Below are 12456 nucleotides of genomic sequence, written 5' to 3'. Positions count from 1 at the left end.
TGAAACTTCGGGAAGGCTAATTATATACCACTTTTAAACATTAAAGGCAAGATCGAAAAAGTGGTTCAACTTAGGGGGTAAGGTATATTCTCCCCATTAATCGACATGGATTTATTTCAAATCATAATTGCCTCCACCACAATCATTATTTTGTGACTCTTGTAATTCGGATAAGTGTTTGTTTGGTTTAATAGTTTCAAAATGTGGAATTTGAAAAAATGACAATTTTAAAACGGAATAAAAAAAAAAAATGCATTTAAGTGTTTGTTAAATTCATGATTCAGCCTTTAAAATCGTGTATTTTAAAAAATACACTCCCTTATCTACTATCGAAAACGTAAATTTTTTCACATTTTTAAACCATCATTTTTTTCAAACAGCACACTTTCCACAATTTTGTTTCAAAAAACATGTCTTTGACCTGCAAAATCGTAGGAACAAAAGAGACTCTAAGCCATCCCCGAGATGTATAAACATGCAATCCTTGACAATCTTTAGCAACCCAACACAAAAATAACTATAATTAGCTGAGACAATACTCTCAATGCAAGGAAATTAAATACAGTTAATCTGTTCTCCTTAAATAATTCAAGCATAGTGGAAACCCATTCAGATATTAGAAAATACAAAAGACTTTATTTGCGATGCTTCTATAAGAAATATTAAAAGTATTTTGAAGAAAAAAATATCTGATGATCCCTTAACAAGCCATACCATTCTCAGGCCATTCATATGCATACATCCATTCGGACCATTCCCCTAAGAAAGAAGTGTTAAAGGATAGAAATTCTTTGTGATAAATGTTGATTTTTATTTCATAAATCAAGGGATTTAGATGATTTGATAAATGTAGATTAAGGGGTTTTTTAACCTAATTTGAAGGGATATGTTTGTATTTGAAATTATTCAAATCACATGTAAAGCTCTATAAATAGAGCCTTGTACTAAAATCAAATATCAATGAAACATATAGCCTATAAGGCTTTAACATGTAGGTGTAGTCCATAGGCCGAACCACCCTAATCGCTGTGTTTTCTCTCTTTCCTTTATCTATTTTTATTTTATTATCAATTTCTATAAGAAGATCCAATGGTGGAGGACGAAAAGAAATCTAGTCCTCCCAAAAAACTGAGCAGCTAAAAATAGAAATGTGTTATTTGTACACAAATTGTGCGTACACACGTATACAAATATCATTAACCAAACAAATAACTGATATTAGCACCATTTACTCGAAAGATTCTCTATTCTTTATTCACCTTCAAGGGTAAAAGCCACCTACAACACATAAATGAACGGACATAAATTTGGTTTTAATTGGGTTCGATGAATTTCTTTTAAGCCAATCTATAAAATTGTTGGGTCATTTGAGTATGTGAGAAGCACATCATTTTTTAATAAAACTATACTATTGAAAATCATGTGCTTCTCACATGCTAATTAATAAATAACAGATTTCTCACATATTTAGGGACACATAGTAGTCTTATAAATTGGGTTGAAAAAAATTCCTCCAACGCCGTTGAAGGAAATTTATGTCCGTTCATTTATATGTTGTGGTTGGGCTTTGGAGGAAATTTCTGTCCTAAATGAAGAGGAAGTCAAAAAGCATAGCCCATTCCATGGGTTATCACAAAGCAAATCTGGCATATTCCTTTTTCTTTTTTCTTTTTTTTTTTTCCATAAATAATTTAATTTCGATATAAGTACAAAGGGCCGCAACCTAATTACACAAGAAGTATTCCAGAAAAATCCCTAATTAAAGAAAAATAATACAAGTTCACAAAATCCGAAAAACTAGAAAAGCGAAGACTATTATAGACCGCCATCCAAGCATAAAGAAATTTAAAAATGACTGCTTTTAACTATACTAGCTCATAACTCGTGCAATGTGTGGGATTATTAATTATAATTTAATTTTGAAATAGAGACACATAGTAATTTTATAAATTGGGTTGAAAAAAATTTCTCCAACGCCGTTAAAGGAAATTTATATCCGTTCATTTAATTTATATGTTGTGGTTGGGCTTTGGAGGAAATTTATGTCCTAAATGAAGAGGAAGTCAAAAAGCATAGCCCATTCCATGGGTCATCACAAAGCAAATCTGTCATATTCCTTTTTTCTTTTTTTTCTTTTTTTTTTTTCCATAAACAATTTAATTTCGATATAAGTACAATGGGCCGCAACCTAATTACACAAAAAGTATACCAGAAAGATCCCTAATTAAAGAAAAATAATACTAGTTCAAAAAATCCGAAAAACTAGAAAAGCGAAGACTATTATAGACCACCATCAAAGCATAAAGAAATTTAAAAATGACTGCTTTTAACTATACTAGCTCATAACCCACGCAATGCGCGGGATTATTCATTATAATTTAATTTTGAAACTTAAAAAAACATCTCCATTGTACATAAAACATTGTATGTATATATAAATTATATAAAATTTTACTATCAAAAGAACCATAAATTTAAAACATTTAAAATATTCCCAGATGTGTAGTTTAAAATGGAAAAAAGTGTAAAGAGAAAAAAGTAGTAAGAGAAAAACTGATTATCAAAGCATTAATAGTAGAATTAAAAGTAAGAATCTCTGATATTATTAATGTGATACATATTACGTTTGTTAATTTTATTTTTGTTAATGTGTACCACGTAGGATTTCTTGTACAAAGTATGTGCAAAAAACATTTCTTTAAATTAAAACATGTTAAAATCTTTTTTCCCATAGGTGTAGTTTATAATGAAAATGAGTATGAAGAATAATAGCAAGAATAAAACTATGATTTTGATTACCAAAGCATAAAATAGAAAATTAGCATAAATTTTTAATATCATCGGTGTGAAAATTCTCACTGCTTAGTGCTATAATGACACTTAAAGCAATACTGCAAAAAAAAGTCTTTATTTTGGTCTCATGAAGATTCACACTCATGATCTTTTTTCATTAAAAGCACAATAAATTTATTAAAATCATGACAAAACCGGTTCAACCTTTAAAATTCACCGATTTCTTACTTAAAAGACCGGTTCAGTGTTTAAAAATCATGGGTTCACTCCACGTGTCACAATTCTAGGCCAACTCTAAGTTAGAACTCGGCTTTTATATATATATATATATGATAAGGGAAAGTTTTTAATTTAAGATTTTTAACAAAAAATTCACACCACTTAATACTAAAATGCAAAAAAGTCTTTATTTTGGTCTCATGAATATTCATACCTATAATCTTTTCATTAAAGCAAAATAAATTTATCAAAATCACGATAAAACCAGTTCAATCTTTAAAATTCTCCGATTTTTTACTCAAAAAACCGGTTCCATGTTTAAAAATGATGGGTTCACGCCACGTGTCACAATTCTAGGCCAATTCTAAGTTAGAACTCGACTTATATATATATATATATATATGATATGATTACCTTCCCTCACAGTCTTCGAAACTCCTCACATTCCAACCCCAACAAATTAAATATAACCAGCTGATCATTTTTATTCGAAGAGAGAAAAAAGGATTATACCATGCATCTCTTTCTTGAAAGAGGGGGATGCATTGACTTGAAAATCAAGAACTATATCATATGTTTCACTTATCCAGCACAGTTTTGCGGACCAAAAGAATAGCAGAACTAGATACGTACCAACTTTCAGGGTACCAAGTTAAGCGCTACAAATTCTTTGAAGATCTGATGATTGTAATATACCATCCATTTAAAGAGGGGAAAATGTCACTATTAAACACATCACTAGATAGTTCAACTTTTTGAACAGCACCCAAAGTCTACTTCTACCAACTCAGAATGCAAAACTGAGCAACTCAACAAAATATCTGACAACAAACATACAATCAAGAGCAATGTCTGAGGAAATTATACAATCGAAGAAGAAACAAAACATTAATGAAATCAACAAGCAGCAGCAATAAATTTCTACTAAAAGTTGGTGCCTTTGGTATTACGTATTTACTTGTGCCTGAAAACAATGACAATTGCAATGCAGTTGTCTTTACAGTGCCGCTCACGAACAGCTTCCTTTATGAGACGGCAGCATACTGCAGTGACCGATAACCCCTCATGTTAAACAAATGTAAGCCTTCGAAGTAACCAATTGACATAAATAACTTCAAGAGTTAAAGCTTAACAAAATTGGATTATGAACAAGAAACAATGCATGGTAGGCAGTTCCTGGAAGTTTCACGGATAGTTTTGACAGTATTTCTTTATAGCAATAGTGAAATAAAATAACATGGTTAGCCAAATACTCTTTTTCGCTGGACAGAACATTACAAACGACACCCACTAGAAATGTGGTCCCCCACTACAAAAATTGAAGTAATTTGTGACCAATGTTTAGTGGCCTTTCAGGCACCCTGAAAGGCCACTAAACATTAGTGACATATGATTAGTGGCCTTTTTAGAAAGCCACAAATCAATCAGTCAATATTTCTGACTTTGTGGCGTGTCATTGGCTGACACGCCACAAATTAGTGGCGTGTCAAACGGACGTGCCACTATAATATATAGTGGCGTGTCAGACAGACACGCCACTATATATTATAGTGGCGTGTCCGTTTGACACGCCACTAATTATGGTATTTTTTTTAAAAAAAAAAAACATAAAAATCCTGCAATCCAAAACCTGTAATCCGAAATTTTGTATTGATTTACAACAATTCTATCAATCCATAATCAACACAATTGCAACAATTTGAATTTTTATCAACAATCACAACTACAAAAAAAAATTATTCCAAAAGTTTCACTAAACATATATATATGACATAGATTCATAATACTAAAACTAAAACTTACAACAAACAAAATATACAATATTATCAATCTCTGTCATAAATTAATACCAAAAAGTCATTCCAAAAGTGTGACGACCCAAATTTTTTTAATTTTTATTTTTTTTTTAAAAAAAAAAACGTAAATTGAGTCATCACAGTGGCACGACTACCTGTCGCTCAGCCAACATACAGTACACATTCTATAACATGTACCTGATAATTAGAGTTCTATTTATGCAGCGGATAACACATAATAACATTATCGACATAGTGGAAGGTACATCTATAAACAACGGTTAATTACAATAAAAGAGCCATTAATATGTCTATCTATTTAAGACAATTACCTAGCTATTAAGTACATATCAAAGGACTAGCTTATAAATACAAGTGTCACAAGCGACACGAGCCATAAACGAAGTCTACCAAGAGGCGGACAACCCATGGTCCAACCTTTATAACTGTCGTCAGGCTTCAGTCATAACATCCCAAGTACTATGCTACGACGTCATTCATTAGATTCACTGAACTTGCAGTCAAAGCATCAGAGTCTGTACGGTTGCGGGTTTAACCACATCCATACAGGTGAAAGTATGAGTTCACCACCTCAGTAGTATAAGACTCACTAAGTACACAATATACACAAACATATTTGCATGCAGGGTTCAACAACGTTATTCACAAATCATTTAATTCACACAACAACATATTATCAAGTACAAGTCACGCTGTTCATCACACATTATATTATCACGGTTTCAACTAACAATATTCCACGCATACCATAAACATTATTCCACACATCTCACCAGTACTAGCACTTCAATGCTAGGCTTACCGTCAATACCGCCCGTAAAGCTACGACCCGCAAGGCACACATCTCACGTGTACTAGCACTTCAATGCTAGGCTTACCACACATCTCACAAGTGCTAGCACTTCAATGCTAGGCTTACCATCAACACCGCCCGTAAAGCTACAATCCGTAGGGTACACATCTCACGTGAACTAGCACTTCAATGCTAGGCTTACCACATATCTCACTAGTGCTAGCACTTCAATGCTAGGCTTACCATCAATACCGCCTGTAAAGCTACGACCCGCAGGGCACACATCTCACGTGAACTAGCACTTCAATGCTAGACTTACCACATATCTCACTAGTGCTAGCACTTCAATGCTAGGCTTACCACATATCTCAGCCAAGAGCTGCTATACTATGGCCTACCACTGTGCCAGATACTACAACACTGGACTTACCATCTATCAACTACCGAGTTCTCATAATACCAAAGCATCCACACTATATACATATCATCACATGTGTATTCCCAAACATTTTTCTTTCAACACATACCACATTTATTTTTATCAACAATTCCATAACCATCAATACATTCCAATTTCAACGACATCCATTTATCATCACAATTCTCAATCCAAATATATCATAACCCATTCACATATATTTCTACCAACACTTCCATAACTATAAATACATTTCAATTTCAACATCCATTTATCCATACAATTACAAACCAATATATCTCATCTCAATCGTAAACAATTTTCTCAATAAATTCCATAATCATAAACAATCAAGATTCCTCAACATCCATTTATCCACACAATTACAAACCAATATATCCCAACTCAATCATAAACAATTTCCTCAACAAATTCCATAATCATAAATACAACCAATCATTATCAATATCAACTTATCATTACAATTCCCAATCCAATAACTCACAATTCAATTACATGCATCTTCACCAACAAATTCTATAATCATAAATGCAACCAAATGCAACAATACGTAAATTTAAGTTCCTAGGATTCCTCAGTGAGTAGAATACTCACCTGGTTGCGCGGATATCAAGCTTAGGTCTCCTAGACGCCACCTTGCAATGTATCACTGTGAAATAACACATTGCACTATTTAACACTTTAAATAATTAATACCATAATTAGCACTTGAATCGCTCAAGGTTAAACCGTTGGAAAACCCCTAATATTTTTAAGGGTCTCAATTACACACCCGTAAACCTTATTTACTAATTTTAATCACAACACCTCTAACCCAAAACACTTGTTTAAGATTAGACACTAAAATTACATACAGACACTAATTAAAGCTAAATAACACTAACCCAAAAATATTTACTAAGGGTTAGATATTAAAATTATTATTTAATTATTTACTTATAATATTAATTACTAACTCACAATTATTTTCACTAACATTTTTATGCTAGCATTAACTCTAAAATTACATTCACTAATCTTTTTACAATAATTACTAACTTAATTACTAATTAATTTACTTAAATCATTAATGTTAGAAATAATTTAGACATGAAAATTATTTTAACCTAACATGCGCAGCGGAAAAATAAAATACATAGAAGAGTTTCGGCATACCTCCGGCCATTGTTGCTCAAGCACTTTCTTCAGAACTTCTAGGAACAAATATGAGAGATCTTCTAACCTATGCCTATTGCTTGATGGCTGTACTGATGGTGTACACAGGCACTCTATTTATAGGCTAGGTCAGGGACCCTCAAAATGGTAAACACCTTAATTGTCTCCTTCCATCAAGGAAACAATATCGTTAATTGATTTTAAAATCAATTAACCGATTCCATATTTACGGTAATCTAAATAAATAGAATTAACCATAATACCGATTCTATATTTACGGTAATCTTAATTAATAGAAATATCTTTAATACCGTATATGTTTATTATTAAAATAATAAACATAATAGACACCGTAAATGTGATATAAAGGCCACAACCAAAAAGGAATAATATATACTACATAATATAATATATATTACAATTAACACATTTAAAATAACATTAACCCATAAGAAAATCTTAGGATTAACTTCACAAAAACTATTTAAACTAAATACCAATAATTATTTATTTTTACTAATATTAGAACATAACCCATAAATACTTATTTTTACAAAACTTCTAGCTAATTTGGAATTAATCATCAATATAACCACAATTAATCCACAAATTAACAATCTAGGTTTCAATTACTTAAAACCCCTAAATTAATTTAACCCATCAAATTAAGGTTTTCAATCTTAACCCATAATTTATAAATCACTACCCAAACACAATATTATTAACCCATAGCATTTACTAAAGGTTAATCACATAAAAATTCAACTAAAATTAAATACCCAAAAGTTAGAGTTTGAGGAAACTCACCAAAAATTCTACCAAATGTAAATCCAACACTTGGAGAGTGTTTAGCAAGCTCCACACAACAAATCCTAAGAACACATAAAAATCAAACTCATATATCTTTAGATTTAATCTAAAATCTCAAAGACTAAGAGTTTGTAAAAATACCTCAAACCAATCGGTAGAAACGTAGATCGGACTTCGTAGATCACGTTACCGAAATCGAATTTGAGTTTGGATGGTTGTATCTTCGTAGATCATGATTTTTGTATGAAAAATCATAAGAGAAAAACCCTTCCCTTCCTATTTCTTTTTCTCTCGGGTCAGATGACCCTTTCCCATTTTTATTTTTATTTTTTTTCTTTTAAATAGCAGAGGCCGTGCGCCTCTGCTTTTGGAAAGGCCAAATGGCCTTTCCTTTAATTGAGAAGGGAGGTGCACGTGCACCTCTCTTCTTTCTTTTTTTTTTTTTTTATTTTTATTTTCTTTTACTTTTACTTTTTGACTTTTCTTTTTTTTTTTTTCTCTCTCTCTTTCTGATTGTTCTTTTCTATTTCATTTTTTTCTAATTTTATTTTATTTTTATTTCATTTTCTATTTTATTTATTTTAGTTATATTATTTCTATCATCTTTTATTTATTTGCATTTCCCTATTTCCTTTCTCTTCTTTTTCTTTTCTATGGACTTTAAAATTATTCTTTTGAATTTTTAATAGCACTAAATTTCTTTAATCAATTAATTACTCAAATTTTATATTTTAATTATTAAATAATGTCCTGGACATTACAAAAAGTTTCAATAAAAATATGTCATAAATTCATAACAATCAAAACAAAGGTTTCAATAAACAAAATATATAATCAATCTTTGTCATAGGTTGATAACAAAACCGGAACAAAAAAAGGCAAGTACATATTTGCCAACTAAAATAAACCTAAATGTTACCCAATATCAATTGTCAGCAAAATTTTCATGATCGGGTAACTGGATAGCATTTTCCGTAGGATCTGCGAATTATAAAACAAATATAGTATGTTAGCAAACAATATGATCAAATTATATAAAGTCCTAAGCATTTAACAAAGTGTGAATTTAAACAGACGTAATCATACCACGAAAAAAAAAAAAACCCAGTAATTATTACCTGATCTGCTATCAACAGATGACACATTCATATGATGTGCAGAATTTTTGTCTGGCACTATGTTATCATGAGAGGCTCCAGGCACGGATACTGATTGGCGCTACAATGTCTCCATTTGGCTAAAACAGGACATAATCTGAGATTGTGTTGCCAACACCTCATCCATTTGTAACTTGTGTCGTGCCCGCTCACCCTCAAGTACTCTCTCGATCTCAGAAGCTTGTCTTGCCCGCTCAGCCTCGAGTGCTCTCTCCATCTCAGAAGAGTGTCGTGCCCTCCCAACCTCGAGTGCTCTCTCCATCTCAGAAGCAAACATTTCTTACGGAAAGACGGCGTGCCCTTGATTTTGTGAATGCGGCTGTGATGGTGTATGGTAAGAGCTTATGGACCCTCGCACAGGCTAAATATTTGGCCCAACCTGCCTAACTCTGTCAGCGTACTCCGGCTTGTTGCCAAGCGCCTAGGCATACGCATCGTCATGTCTCCAATGTACCGTTCCTTATGTTACGCTTGACGAATCGGCAGAGTCGGTTGGCATTAGCATTACCATCCTTTCCTGCATGTAGTATTAAATGTTGGTGCGTCAAACTAATGTGCATTGTAAATAAATAATTACACATATAAGTAAAACAATATATGAAAGATGAATAACATACACATCTCTCTTTTACTATATCATTTGGATAGCTTTCATCATTCTTCGCGTGAGTTTTTATGTACGCTTGTGCTCTCGTAGGAGGAGTGCCATCCTTGACAGTCTGCCAAAAGAATAAAACATTATAACACATGTTTATATATATCAAATGTTTACATTTATATGTATGGAATAAATTGGTGTATATACTTCTTCGTGTGACAACCTCGCATAGCTTTTGGTCCCCATGCAATGAGGAGTATTTTGCAATGCTCGTAATTGCTTCATATGGTCAGCATACTCCTACACAATTAACATTCTTATTATGTAAACACTAACACAACTAAATGAAATTAATGAAACTACACAAAATAGTAATATAATTCATGACTAACCTGATACTCTTCGTCACACCATTTATTCAACAACGCATCCATGTCCTCGGGGCGGTAGTTGGGGAGTCTTCTTGCCCATACTCTTGCTCGTATCGTCTCAGGAGTATCGCCCTGTTGAATTCCTAATTTAACTTTTGTATTGTGTCTCCAATTCTTGAGCTTTACACCCATATCCTGAAAAGCCGTTTTACTTTTTGTAAATCATAACTTGGTGGGATGTAAAAGTCCGCCTACACAAGTTGAAAGTTGATAAAAAAAAATTAAAAAAAAAAAAAAAAAAAAAGTTTGACGGTACGTAAAAGTCCACTTACCATCAGGGCTTCCCATATATCCTCCTTTGTACGAGCCGGTACATGCGCCCAATCGTCCCGTAAATGCACATAGTTTCCGCTCCTTATTAGCTTCCCGGTTTGCCGTCTAAATTTATTGGCGCTAAATCCTACGGGTTGCCAGCCTGGATTATAATCCATCAAGACCCTCTTTCCCGCGGGGATCTCCCATGCCTTGTGCGGGTCCGTAATGGTCATAACTTCAAAACAAGTGCTGCCATCCGGATTAGTACCTATAACATTAATAGATATTGATGTTAATTATTTCGAAATGAATATAAAATGTAAAACAATAAATACATATATATCCTTTAAATTTATAAAAATATGTACTTACTTATCGTCCGGATCTGATTCACGTCCAGCACTTGTGTAGCAAGCTCATCCTCAGGTTGTGCATCATGTAGGCCCTCCGCGGGCTGTGCATCATGCAAGCCCTCCGGAGCTTGTGTCTCATTATAGTCTGAAAAATGTGTCTCAGTATCATGAGAACCCGACATGCTGTAGTCGAATAGCCGTGCCACGTGACCAGGGGAACACGCCTCTAATTGGCTCACCGTCTGCTGCATATGAGGTAGATGATCAAATGTATTATCTTCGATGTTGTACTGGTATCCTGAGTGATCATCTGTGAATACTGGTCTATACCCTGCCTCTGTATGCGTAGGGTCGCTCTCTGTGTGCGTAGGGTCGCTAGATCTCAATCCTTGGCCCTTATTCCGCTTCATAACACTTGGGATTCTATAACTCATTGTACCCTACAAAATACATCACGTATTTATACATTATATATCAACCATATGCATCACAGTATTTAAATGAGTCACATATTTAACAATCACCAATCAATGTAGAAATAAATATTTTAAAATATCAAATAGATTTTTTTTTTTGACACATACACTGGGATCGGATCTAAGTCAGGTCGGATGTGATCGAAGTCATCTCGTAGATCATGGTCATTATTACTGGTCAATAGGAGCGGCTCGCACTCGTGGTAGTTAGCACATGCATCATCATGCCCTTCATCACCAACATCATATACGTTCCTAGGTTTAGTTCTTACAGCGCAAGCCCAACCTGGGTCCCGTTCATCTTCAACGTAAAAAACTTGGACAACTTGTGTAGTTAGCACGTACGGCTCATCAATGATCAACTTTCCCGTGTGTACAAGTTTTTTGAAATTGACAAGCACTAGCCCATACTCATTCACCTTGTACCCTATGTCCCTCGTGGTGTCCGCCCAATCACATTTGAACAAAACGTACTTGGTCCTATCGTAGTACTCGACCTCAATTATTTCTGTTAACTTCCCGTAGTACATTTCACCATCAACGGTCGGCACACACACACCGTTATTCTGAGTCCTCTTTCCCGCATCATGTGCTCGAGTGCGAAACAGTTTGCCATTTACAACATATCTATTATTTCTTATAGCTGTCTCTTTCGGCCCTCTACAATGCATCACCAATTTGTCACCTATTTCCTTCCTACCTCAATTGTTCATTCGATCGACCTACGACTACGAGTATATTACGTACAATGTAAAACGCACAAAGTTAGTTTGGTTAGTTTATATGATGTATAAGTTCAACATTTAATAATTAAACATGATGATAATTCGTACATATTCACGATACCAATCGCAGAACTGTTCATGATGTTGGGCTTCTAACTGATCATCCGTAGTTCGCCCCCTATAATGTGATCGTCTAAGCGTATCCATGTGCATCCTACAATTGGAAATTACTCGCATTATTATTCACCCTAAGGCTATAACATAATTGAACATACATATTTATGTAACACAACTTACGCTCGGAGCTGAAGGAACTCGTCAGAGTTCTTCGTAATATATCGATGAATTTGTGTCAATGTGATACAGTCGAGGATGACTCGTGTTCCCGCCCCCTTTGAACCATCGGGATTTCTTTGGATTTTGTTGTGAAATGTT

The 12456-nt window shown here is 33.7% G+C and overlaps 2 long non-coding RNA genes across 2 annotated transcripts; both read right to left on the bottom strand.

Moving 5' to 3' along the window:
• Positions 1-3837: 3837 nt before the first annotated feature.
• LOC133865617 (uncharacterized) lies at positions 3838-8090 on the bottom strand. The gene is made up of 3 exons (XR_009899782.1): positions 8024-8090; positions 6656-6710; positions 3838-4055 (listed from the first exon to the last, which is right to left on the bottom strand). It is a non-coding gene; the product is annotated as an uncharacterized LOC133865617 (long non-coding RNA).
• A 1746-nt stretch (positions 8091-9836) lies between these two features.
• LOC133865799 (uncharacterized) lies at positions 9837-10214 on the bottom strand. The gene is made up of 3 exons (XR_009899813.1): positions 10174-10214; positions 9989-10081; positions 9837-9902 (listed from the first exon to the last, which is right to left on the bottom strand). It is a non-coding gene; the product is annotated as an uncharacterized LOC133865799 (long non-coding RNA).
• Between the last annotated feature and the right edge of the window lie 2242 nt (positions 10215-12456).

The sequence above is a fragment of the Alnus glutinosa genome, chromosome 4, assembly GCF_958979055.1.
Source record: "Alnus glutinosa chromosome 4, dhAlnGlut1.1, whole genome shotgun sequence".
Classification (NCBI taxonomy): Eukaryota; Viridiplantae; Streptophyta; class Magnoliopsida; order Fagales; family Betulaceae; genus Alnus; species Alnus glutinosa.
The sequence above is the reverse complement of the archived record's forward strand: the minus strand, read 5'-3'. Positions and strand labels throughout refer to the sequence as shown.